Genomic DNA, 12,180 nt, shown 5'->3' with positions numbered 1-12,180 from the left:
GGGGGGGGGGGGGGGGGGGTTGTGCTTCGAATGTGAATAAATGAATTAAATTGTGTTTTTGGTTTATGGTGCTCAGATGTAGTGAAGATCCGCTTTGAAGAAAGCGCTGAGAAATTCCAATTTTAATTTTACTTGAATCATTTTGGGACATCTGATTGGTGGGGACCTTCCATAACTGATGAATCAAAAGGCCATAACACTCAAAACTGATATTCTAGTTATAGATGGAGTCGGGTGTAGACATGTGCAGAACGAAAAAATGTGTTTCCTTTCCATTTCTTTTTTACATAAATTCGTTTTGTTTTGTTTTTTATCAGATCATTTTTTTTTTTTTTTATTACTTTTACATACAAACGACAAAGACAACATACAACCCAGGTATGTATTAACCACTTCAGCCCCGGAAGGATTTACCCCCTTCCTGACCAGAGCACTTTTTACAATTTGGCACTGCGTCGCTTTAACTGCTAATTGCGCGGTCATGCAATGCTGTACCCAAACGAAATTTGCGTCCTTTTCTTCCCACAAATAGAGCTTTCTTTTGATGGTATTTGATCACCTCTGCCGTTTTTATTTTTTGCGCTATACACGGAAAAAGACCGAAAATTTTGAAAAAAAATGATATTTTCTACTTTTTGTTCTAAAAAAAATCCAATAAACTCAATTTTAGTCATACATTTAGGCCAAAATGTATTCGGCCACATGTCTTTGGTAAAAAAATTGTCCACAAGTATATATTTCTTGGTTTGCGCAAAAGTTATAGCGCCTACAAACTAGGGTACATTTTCTGGAATTTACACAGCTTTTAATTTATGACTGCCTATGTCGTTTCTTGAGGTGCTAAAATGGCAGGGCAGTACAAAACCCCCACAAATGACCCCATTTTGGAAAGTAGACACCCCAAGGAAATTGCTGAGAGGCATGTTGAGCCCATTGAATATTCATTTTTTTTGTCCCAAGTGATTGAATAATGACAAAAAAAAAAAAATTACAAAAAGTTGTCACTAAATGATATATTGCTCACACAGGCCATGGGCATATGTGGAATTGCACCCCAAAATACATTTAGCTGCTTCTCCTGAGTACGGGGATACCACACGTGTGGGACTTTTTGGGAGCCTAGCCGCGTACGGGGCCCCGAAAACCAATCACCGCCTTCAGGATTTCTAAGGGTGTAAATTTTTGATTTCACTCTTCACTGCCTATCACAGTTTCGGATGCCATGGAATGCCCAGGTGGCACAACCCCCCCCAAATGACCGCATTTTGGAAAGTAGACACCCCAAGCTATTTGCTGAGAGGCATGGTGAGTATTTTGCAGCTCTCATTTGTATTTGAAAATGAAGAAAGACAAGAAAAAAAAAATTTTTTTTCTTTTTTTAATTTTCAAAACTTTGTGACAAAAAGTGAGGTCTGCAAAATACTCACTATACCGCTCAGCAAATAGCTTTGGGTGTCTACTTTCCAAAATGGGGTCATTTGGGGGGGTTTTGTGCCACCTGGGCATTCCATGGCCTCCGAAACTGTGATAGGCAGTGAAGAATGAAATCAAAAATTTACGCCCTTAGAAAGCCTGAAGGCGGTGCTTGGTTTTCGGGGTCCCGTGCGCGGCTAGGCTCCCAAAAAGTCCCACACATGTGGTATCCCCGTACTCAGGAGAAGCAACAGAATGTATTTTGGGGTGTAATTTCACATATTCCCATGGCATGTTTGAGCAATATATCATTTGGTGACAACTTTGTGCAAAAAAAAAAAAAAAAATTTGTCTCTTTCCCACAACTTGTGTCACAATATAAAATATTCCATGGACTCGACATGACTCTCAGCAAATAGCTTGGGGTGTCTACTTTCCAAAATGGGGTCATTTGGGGGGGTTTTGAACTGTCCTGGCATTTTATGCACAACATTTAGAAGCTTATGTCACACATCACCCACTCTTCTAACCACTTGAAGACAAAGCCCTTTCTGACACTTTTTGATTACATGAAAAAATAATTTTTTTTTGCAAGAAAATTACTTTGAACCCCCAAACATTATATATTTTTTTAAAGCAAATGCCCTACAGATTAAAATGGTGGGTGTTTCATTTTTTTTTTTCACACAGTATTTGTGCAGCGATTTTTCAAACGCATTTTTTGGGGAAAAAACACACTTTTTTAAATTTTAATGCACTAAAACACACTATATTGCCCAAATGTTTGATGAAATAAAAAAGATGATCTTAGGCCGAGTACATGGATACCAAACATGACATGCTTTAAAATTGCGCACAAACGTGCAGTGGTAACAAAATAAATACATTTTTAAAAGCCTTTAAAAGCCTTTACAGGTTACCCCTTTAGATTTAGAGAGGAGGTCTACTGCTGAAATTACTGCCCTCGATCTGACCTTCGCGGTGATACCTCACATGCATGGTGCAATTGCTGTTTACATTTGACGCCAGACCGACGCTTGCGTTCGCCTTAGCGTGAGAGCAGGGGGGACAGGGGTGCCTTTTTTTTTTTTTTTTTCTTTATTATTTTTTTTGCTTTTTTATCTTATTTTTAAACTGTTCCTTTCATATTTTTTTTTAAATCATTTTTATTGTTATCTCAGGGAATGTAAATATCCCCTATGATAGCAATAGGTAGTGACAGGTACTCTTTTTTGAAAAAATTGGGGTCTATTAGATCCTAGATTTCTCTTCTGCCCTCAAAGCATCTGACCACACCAAGATCGGTGTGATAAAATGCTTTCCCAATTTCCCAATGGCGCTGTTTACATCCGGCAAAATCTAAGTCATAAAATGCTCGTAGCTTCCGGTTTCTTAGGCCATAGAGATGTTTGGAGCCACTCTGGTCTCTGATCAGCTCTATGGTCAGCTGGCTGAATCACCGGCTGCATTCTCAGGTTCCCTGTTGAGACAGGAGAGCCAGAGAAAAACACGGAAGATGGTGGGGGGGGGGGGCATTCCCTCCCACTGCTTGTAAAAGCAGTCTAGAGGCTAATTAGCCACTAGGATTGCTTCTACATGAAAGCCGACCGCTGGCTGAAAAGAATGATACCAAGATGATACCTAAACCTGCAGGCATCATTCTGGTATAACCATTCAAAATCGTGAATGGCGTACCTGAAGACAAAAAAATGGTTAACAATAGAGCACAGTAAACGGTAAAGTATAAAAAATTGCATACCTGAAAAGCAAACATGATAAAACATAATAACAATAAAACATTGCAGAATAGAATACAGTAAAAAAGAGCAGAACAATGGAGAGAGAGAATAGAGAGAGAGAGAACAATAAAACGACAACCATTTTTTTTTATTTTATATTTTTGTTTGTGTTTTTTTTTTTTTTACACTTTTTTTGTAACTAACTTTTATAACTGTAACCGGTTCCAGGTTCGGGTCTCTCAAAATGCGATGGCATCTTGGGAGACCCTGTGAAAGTGTGCCTAGTCTGTGGAATGCTGTACCCTACGCTAATACTCAACTAGTGAATGGTAGCGTTCAAAACATTCACCAATGCAAAGACCAGGATTGTCAGGACAGGAGGGACAATAATATCGGCCTATATCCGCGCTTGCTGCAGACACATCTTTTTTGGGGGGGTTCGTTGGGTAGGGGTACTCGGGAGGACATAAAGAAAATGCCTCTCATGCAGCCGACTGCATTTGGTTGGGGATGTGAATGGGGGAAGTACGGGCGCTGCAGAAGTGGTGGGTTCCCAATTAGGATTGGCGAATGCAGCAGGAAGGGCATTATGGGCACGACGGGCCTGTGTTTGTCTTTTTGGTGGCAGCGCGACACTACTTGTGCTTGCCACCTCACCAGCTTGAACTGCACTTATGGGACTCGCCACGTCACCAAATGTTACTGCAGTGCTGGTTTGACTACGACCGGGGTGTACTAGGGCGCTGGCGCTTGCCAGTTCAATAAAAAGCTACCAAAAAAACTGTTAGCGATCGCAGGGATCAGGCCTGACTCTGCGAACACTGCAGTTATGCGTTTAGTGTTTTGTAAGTGACAGTGATCGATCGATACTGCACTTGGGTGGGCTGGGCTGGGCCAGGCGGAGGGGCAAAATGCAGGTGCTAGCAGGTATCTGGGCTGATCCCGCTAACACTGCGTTTTTGGGAACCCTAAACTGCTGGGGACGCCAGTATAGATCTGATCGGATCAGATATTGATTCGTTCAGATACTATACCACTAAGGGAGGTGTACGGTGCGTGCGTGGGTGTTAGCGGTACTGGCGCTAACCTGACGCTGCCTGGGGCTGGTGCTTGCCAGTTCACCAAAATGCTACCAAAAAACCTGTTAGCGATCGCAGGGATCAGGCCTGACTCTACGAACGCTGCAGTTATGCGTTTAGTGTTTTGTAAGTGACAGTGATCGATTGATACTGCACTTGGGTGGGCTGGGCCGGGCGGAGGGGCAAAACACAGGTGCTAGCAGGTATCTGGGTTGATCCCGCTAACACTGCGTTTTTGGGAACCCTAAACTGCTGGGGACACTAGTATAGATCTGATCGGATCAGATATTGATCTGTACAGATACTATACCACTAAGGGAGGCGTATGCTGCGTGCGTGGGTGTTAGCGGTATACTGGCGCTAATCTGACGCTGCCTGGGGCAACGCATATCACCGCCGGGCGATCAGGGGGCTAAACCTTTATTCGGTAATAAACGGCGGGTGCCCTGACACTATAAAAAATAAACGAACTAACCAGCGTCACCCGTAACAGTTATTCGGTGATCAGTGGTGAAAGGTTTAACTAGGGGGCAATCAAGGGGTTAAAACATTTATTCGGTAGTATATGGGGGTCCCTGTCGCTATAAAACGCTGAAGGCGAACCTAAATATTTACGTTCCTAACTAGCGTCACCAGCGACACTAATACAGCGATCAGAAAAATGATCGCTTAGTAACACTGGTGACGGGGGGTGATCAAGGGGTTAAAACTTTATTAGGGGGGGTTAGGGGGGTACCCTAGACCTAAAGGGGGCTAATACTCACTGCCCTAACACTGTAACTGTCACAAACTGACAACATGCAGTAATCAGAAAAAAAAAAAAAAAAAAAAACCTGCTTGGTGTCAGTGTGACAGAGAGGGGGGAGGGGTGATTGGGGGGTGATCGGGGGGTAATCAGGGGGGGGATCGGGGGTGTAATGTGTGCCTGGCATGTTCTACTGTGTGTGTGTGTGTTGGTGCACTCACATTACAGTCTTCTCTCCTCGGCGCCGGAACGGAAAATACCGAGCCGAGGAGAGATGACTTTATTTCCTCTGCCTCTGTGTACAATACAGAGGCAGGGAAATGATCCCATTGTCTGGGAGCGATCGCGAGGGGGGGGGCCACGAATGGATGGCCTCCCCCTCACCACCGATCGCCGGGGGAGATTTGCCGACCGCCGCAGGCACCGGGGGGGGTCCGATCGGACCCCACACCCGCGGGCAGGCAAGGACGTACCTGTAAGCCCTTTTGCCTGCCCGTGCCGCTCTGAGGACGTATATGTTCGTGCGGCGGTCGTCAACTGGTTAAGAGGAAAAAACAAAAACAAAACACAAAGTCATATCCCCCCCCCATACATCCAAAATATCGGACCATAATTAGGTTTTCCCTTACTTGTGTTTTCCATTTTGCTACTGAAGGTGGAAATGGTGATATCCATTTTTGTACTATAAGCTTACATGGAATAGGCTCCATGTTATTGATATCGTGTGGTCACCCGGGATTTCCAATTCATCCAGGATTCCCAGAAGACACCCCCCCCCCGGCTCTAGAGACAGCCCAGTCCCGAAAACGTTGTTAACCACATGCCGACCAGCCGCCGCAGTTGTACTTGGGCAGAATAGCACGGCTGGGCGAAACAACGTTATGTAACGTCGCTTCACCCTCTGGCCACTAGAGGGCGCGCGCTCCACCGGAGGTGCTCGACCCCCCCCCCCCCCCAAGCCAATGCAAGTGCCCGGCGGTCTCGATCACCACCGGGCTCCCGCGATCGCCGCTGAGACACGGAGAACCCGAGAACTGTGTGTGTAAAGAGGGGAGAACAGACAGATCGTCTGTTCATACATGAACAGGCGATCTGTTATCTTCCCTGCACAGCCCCCATCCCCCATCAGTTAGAACACACACTAGGACACACTTAACCCCTTCACTGCCCCCTAGTGTTAACCACTTCACTGCCAGTGACCTTCTTACAGTAATCAATGCATTTTTAATCGCACTGATCGCTGTATTAATGCCAATGGTCCCAAAAATGTGTCAAAATTGTCACGATAAAAATTGCAGATGGCCGCCATTACTAGTAAAAAAAAAAAATTAATAATAAAAATGCTATAAATCTATCCCCTATTTTGTAGACGCTATAACTTTTGCGCAAACCAATCAATATACGCTTAGTGGGATTTTTTTTTTACCAAAAATATATAGAAGAATACGTATCGGCCTAAACTGAGAAAAAAATTTTTTTTTTAATATATTTTTGGGGGATGTTTATTTTAGCAAAAAGTTTAAAAAAATGCGTTTTTTTCAAAATTGTCGCTCTATTTTTGTTTATAGCGCAAAAAATAAAAACCGCAGAGGTGATCAAATACCACCAAAAGAAAGCTCTATTTGTTGCTCTATTTGTCGCTCTATTTGTCGCTCTATTTGATGACAATTTTGTTTGGGTACAACGTCGCACGACCGCACAATTGGCAGTTAAAGCGACGCAGTGCCGAATCGCAAAAAGTGCTCTGGTCAACAAGGGGGTAAAATCTTCCGGGGCTGAAGCAGTTAATCATAGACACCACCTCATGCCAGTAACGATGGAGTTTAGGGCATCTCCATAGCATATGTATTAGATTTGCAGAGCTCCCTTTACATCTAGGACATTGGGCTGTATCTCTACGTCTCCATTTAAATCATTTCTCTGGTGTATAATGAGACCTATGTAAAATAAATAATTGTGATAAATTTTGTGTTGGAGAGAGGGAGGCCAGGGGTATTGCCTACAATGCCATTGCCTTACTGTTCAACTGAAATCGGCCCTATATCACAAGACCAGGCTGACCTTGCTGGTATATGGAAAGAATTTAGGGAAATGACTGCGCTAAACCAAAATACATCGTAAAAGCTGCTAACACTCAAACAAATAAGGTCCAAACAAATGCAAAAAATACAGTGTAGCGCTAAAAAGTAATATAACAGTAATGAACTGAAATAATATATGTGCATAACATATAAACAAATGTAGTGAACATGCAAGGAATCCAATGTTCACTTGGTGTGAACTGTAAAATTAGTGAAAGTTAAACAAAAAAAAGTGTCCATCTAATACATAAAGGTGAATCTTCAATGGAATAGGGATAGTGCAAACAATATGAGACTAGCTGTAGATATGAAGCAATCCTCTATCAAAGGAGTATGAATGGGTACTCTTACCGGATACGGTGGACCCACTTACCAGCGGTAGTGGATCAATCAAGCTTATGTAGGCCGAATGCCTCAGGGTTAGGGTTGGCAGGAAGAGGGTCGCTCCAACCGAAGTTCCTGAATTCCTATGGCTCTCCAATACATTATGCAACCTCCACCCAGTAGGGGAGAGGTCTGGAGGTCGGAGGTATGTACAAATGGGCTCAATCGAACCGGGGTAAAGATAAGAAAAAATGGAGAAGCTCCATATGGTGCAGGTCAAAAAACAAAGAGGTTTTTATTTAAAAATGCAGTACATCATAATAAATGAGTACAAAAAAAGACTGGTGATCACGAGTGATAAAAGTATAAAAAGCAATGTGGGGAGCAAGCGTAGCTCCACGTCTTTTTTTGTACCAGTAGAGGGCAGGTTACAGCCAAATCATTTTGTTAACCACATGCCGTCAGTTAAAGCGACGCAGTGCCATTACGCAACAAATCGCCTGGTCAGGAAGTGGCTAAAACCCTCACTCATTTTGACCTTGTTGCCCTAATCACCTGCGTGAGTGCATAGTCTAATCCCTGTAAAAGCTCCATTTCAGTCTGAGTCAGAGCTTACACGGTGACCCCATCACCTCCCCCCACACTGGGACCTGGCAATTTGGGATTCTGTATGCCGATCAGGACTTGTGACTGCTCTCTGGTTCTACGTGTTGGTTGTGGGTTAGAATCCCTGGAGGTACTGAGGCCAGACTTAACAGCCAGGCAAATTGCATCTTCAGCAGGAGGTCAGCAGCTGCAGCTCCTGTTTTTTTTTCCTTACAGCTTTACTGTATAAAAACTCGAAGGGGAACTTGCCTTTATGGCAGCGATGATGTCATAATGAGTAACGGCTGTGCAACTCGCCTACTGGAATTTGGAACAGAAACTACAAAGTCTTTAAAATATGAATTAAAAGTAAACAGCTCTGATTCGAAGAATTCTGATGTAAGCTGGGGAAGGGGGGAAGGGACAGTGCAGGTGCTCTTTAACCCCCCCCCCCCGCACCTGGTTTACAGTATCCTGTGCAACTAATAAAACACACTCCTAGTTTTGAAGCTAATATGCTGCAGGGGGGAGAGAGGGAAAAACCGACATCTAAGGACCCGGCCTTTTTCTGACATTTGTTGTTTACAAGTAAAAATCAGTATTTTTTTATACAAAATTACTTAGAACCCCCAAACATTTATATATATTTTTTTTAAGCAGAGACCCTAGAGAATAAAATGGCAGTGAGAATTGTTTGGGGTAGCAGGTGTGGCGCTGTACTATAAATGAATGTGTCCTTTTAATAGGTGAAATATTTATGTTCAATTAGGTCTTATTTATGTTGTAATAATCATTCCTGAAATGTGTGTCAAATATTCTTAATCCACAATTAAAAATTAATAAGTGAAACAGAAATCAATAGATTGCGAAAAGAGTGACTGGTGCTCTTTTTTGAACGGCTGATCAATCTTTGATCTATGCAAATTAATTGTTAGTCTCTAGTATGCACACAGCTGATTGGACCTTCCTTATATTTGTAATAGTTATTCTAATGCCGCGTACACACGAGTGGACTTCTCGTCCGCCTGAACTCCGAAGGACTTTTTGACGGAGTTGCGACGGAGTTCCAACTCAACGGACTTGCCTACACACGATGACACCAAAGTCCGATCGTTTTGAACGTGATGACGTACAACCGGACTAGAATAGGGAAGTTCATAGCCAGTAGCCAATAAGTGCCCTTGCGTCCTTTTTCATCCATCGGACTAGCATACAGACGAACGGATTTTTCTATCGAACTCGAGTCCGTCAGAAAGATTTGAAACATGTTCTATTTCTAGGTCCGTCGGAATTTTTCGACAGAAAAGGTCCGATGAAGCCCACACACGATCGGAATGTCCCACGGAATCGTTCCGTCGGACCTTTTCTGCCGAACAGTCCGCTCGTGTGTACGCGGCATTAGAGGGCTCATGTTCCTCAAAATTAAAAATACAAACTAAAGATGAACGTAAAAATAAAAATAGAATAAAAATTACAAACCAAATATAGATGGACCTTGAAACATGCAAAATAATTAGAAAATAATAATAAACAGGGCTTTTTTTTCAGTGGGAACGCAGCAGACTTGTGGACAATGGAAAATTTAGTTTAGTTTCGGTTCCTTGTCATTCGTAAAATACATAATTTCCATTCTGTCATATTTGTTATGTTACGTTAATACGTTTGCGGATAATTCGTTATTTCTGTAGAGTGTCGATATTCATTACACCGAATCTCGAATCATGTCGAACTCATTCATTATATGCGCTATAATTTCGTTCGTATTCGTTGAAATTCGATATTTATGTATGTATATTGATTCGTGATAATGATTCGTACTTTGGAAAGTCGTTTGTTTATTGAATCTTTTAACACACAAAATGACAATATCTCTTCTCCTCTGCTCAAATACAATACAACACACACAATGACAATATCTCTTCTCCTCTGCTCAAATACAATACAACACACACAATGACAATATCTCTTCTCCTCTGCTCAAATATAATACAACACCCTTCTCACTCCATTCTCAGGAATGCACTTTGCCAGTAATCCAACCTCCAGCACAAAATTAATCAGCTGATTGGACTGTAAGATTTACTTTGAGCTGACCTTTTGTTTCATTAGATCTTTAATGAATCTACCGAATTATGTCGAATTAATTCGTTATATCCGCTATAATTTCTTTCGTATTAGTTGAAATTCGATATTTATGTATGTATATATATTCGCGATAATGATTCGTAGTTTGGAAAGTCGTTTGTTTATTGAATCGATTAACACACACAATGACAATATCTCTTCTCCTCTGCTCAAATACAATACAACGCACACAATGACAATATCTCTTCTCCTCTGCTCAAATACAATACAACGCACACAATGACAATATCTCTTCTCCTCTGCTCAAATACAATACAACAAACACAATGACAATATCTCTTCTCCTCTGCTCAAATACAATACAACACACACAATGACAATATCTCTTCTCCTCTGCTCAAATACAATACAACACCCTTCTCACCCAGTTCTCAGGAATGCACTTTGCCAGTAATCCAACCTCCAGCACAAAATGAATCAGATGATTGGACTGTAAGATTTACTTTGAGCTAACCTTTTGTTTCATTAGATCTTTAACGAATTACCGAATCATGTCGAATTCATTTGTTATATCCGCTATAATTTCTTTTGTATTAGTTGAAATTCGTTATTTTTTTATTCAGACATTCGGATGCATCATTCGGCCAAATTTCGATTTGTTACGAAACAGATTGCACAAGCCTAGAACGCAGGGGAATGCAGTTCCGGCACCTCTAGGACTGAATGTATGTAAAGGAAAGGGGTGCTGGGATGTGCTGGAGGGTCTGGTGTTGCTGGCTGCTGGGAAATCTATTGTCGCTGGAGGGGATCTATTTTTGCAAAGGAAGGGGGTCTATTGTTGCTGGGGAGGTCTTCTGTTGCTCGTGAGGGATCTATTGTTGCTGGGGTTGGGTCTTATGTTGCTGGGAGGTCAGTCATTGGGAGGGATGTACTGTTGAGGGAGGGGATTTTGTTGCCGGCTGCTGACAGTTGGGGGTTCTAGCAAAAAAAATACAGCTTTTTACTTGTAAACAACAAATGTCAGAAAAAGTCTGGGTCCTTAGATGTCGGTCTTTCCCTCTCTCTCCCCCCTGCAGCATATTAGCTTCAGAACTCAGAGTGTGTTTTATTAGTTGCAGAGGATACTGTAAACCAGGGTCGGGGGGGGGGGTGTCTAAGTGCACCTGAACTGTCACTTCCCCCCTTCCCCAGCTTACATCAGAATTCTTCGAATCAGAGCTGTTTACTTTGAATTAATATTTTAATGAACTTTGAGGTTTCTGTTGCAAGTTACAGTAAGCGAGATGCACAGCCGTGACTCATTATGAAAGCATCACTGCCTTTTTTTGCCACCAGTGACATTTATACAGCGATGAGTGCTATAAAAATGCACTGATTACTGTATTATTGACACTGGCTGGGAAGGGGTTAACACTAGGGGGCGATCAAGGGGTTAACTGTGTTCCCTCCCTAGGGAGGGGTTTCCAACTGTATGGGGGGGGGCTGGGCTGACTGGAGGAGGAGAGAGATCGCTGTTCCTAATCACTAGCAACAGACGATCTCACTCTACTCCCCCGACAGAACGGGGATCTGCTTTGTGCACACTGGCAGATCCCCATTCTGCCTCTCTCTGAAGCGATCCGCTGGTTGGCTCCCCTGCTAGCGATCGGGCACACGCACGCGCCCTCAGATCGCCACGTACGCGCCCGCGATACAATGACAGCGATTCGCACAGCCGAGCCAACCTGCCGCAGTACAATTGCGGCGCCTGTTCGGCAAGTGGTTAAAGTGAATGTAAAGGATCATTTTTTGTTTTTTTTTTAAATAACAAACACGTCATACTTACCTTCACTGTGCAGCTCGTTTTGCATAGAGTGGCCCCCGAACATCCTCTTCTGGGGTCCCCCGGCGGCTCTCGCGGCTCCTCCTAACACCAGATAACCCCCTAGGAGAAGCGCTCTCCCAGGAGGGGGTTACCTTAGGGGCGCGCTGTCCAACTTGAACTTGTTATAAGTCACAGATCACAGTCTCAGCAACAGCCTGCTGCCAATCCGAATTCCTCAAACTCTCACTGGACCCCATTCCTAACTCCTATCCAGATCATAACTTGCATATGATGCAAATTTGACTATTTTAACATACAAAATAAT

This window comes from Aquarana catesbeiana, linkage group LG10 (genome assembly GCF_042186555.1).
Source record: "Aquarana catesbeiana isolate 2022-GZ linkage group LG10, ASM4218655v1, whole genome shotgun sequence".
Lineage (NCBI taxonomy): Eukaryota > Metazoa > Chordata > Amphibia > Anura > Ranidae > Aquarana > Aquarana catesbeiana.
This window is presented reverse-complemented; position numbering follows the sequence as displayed.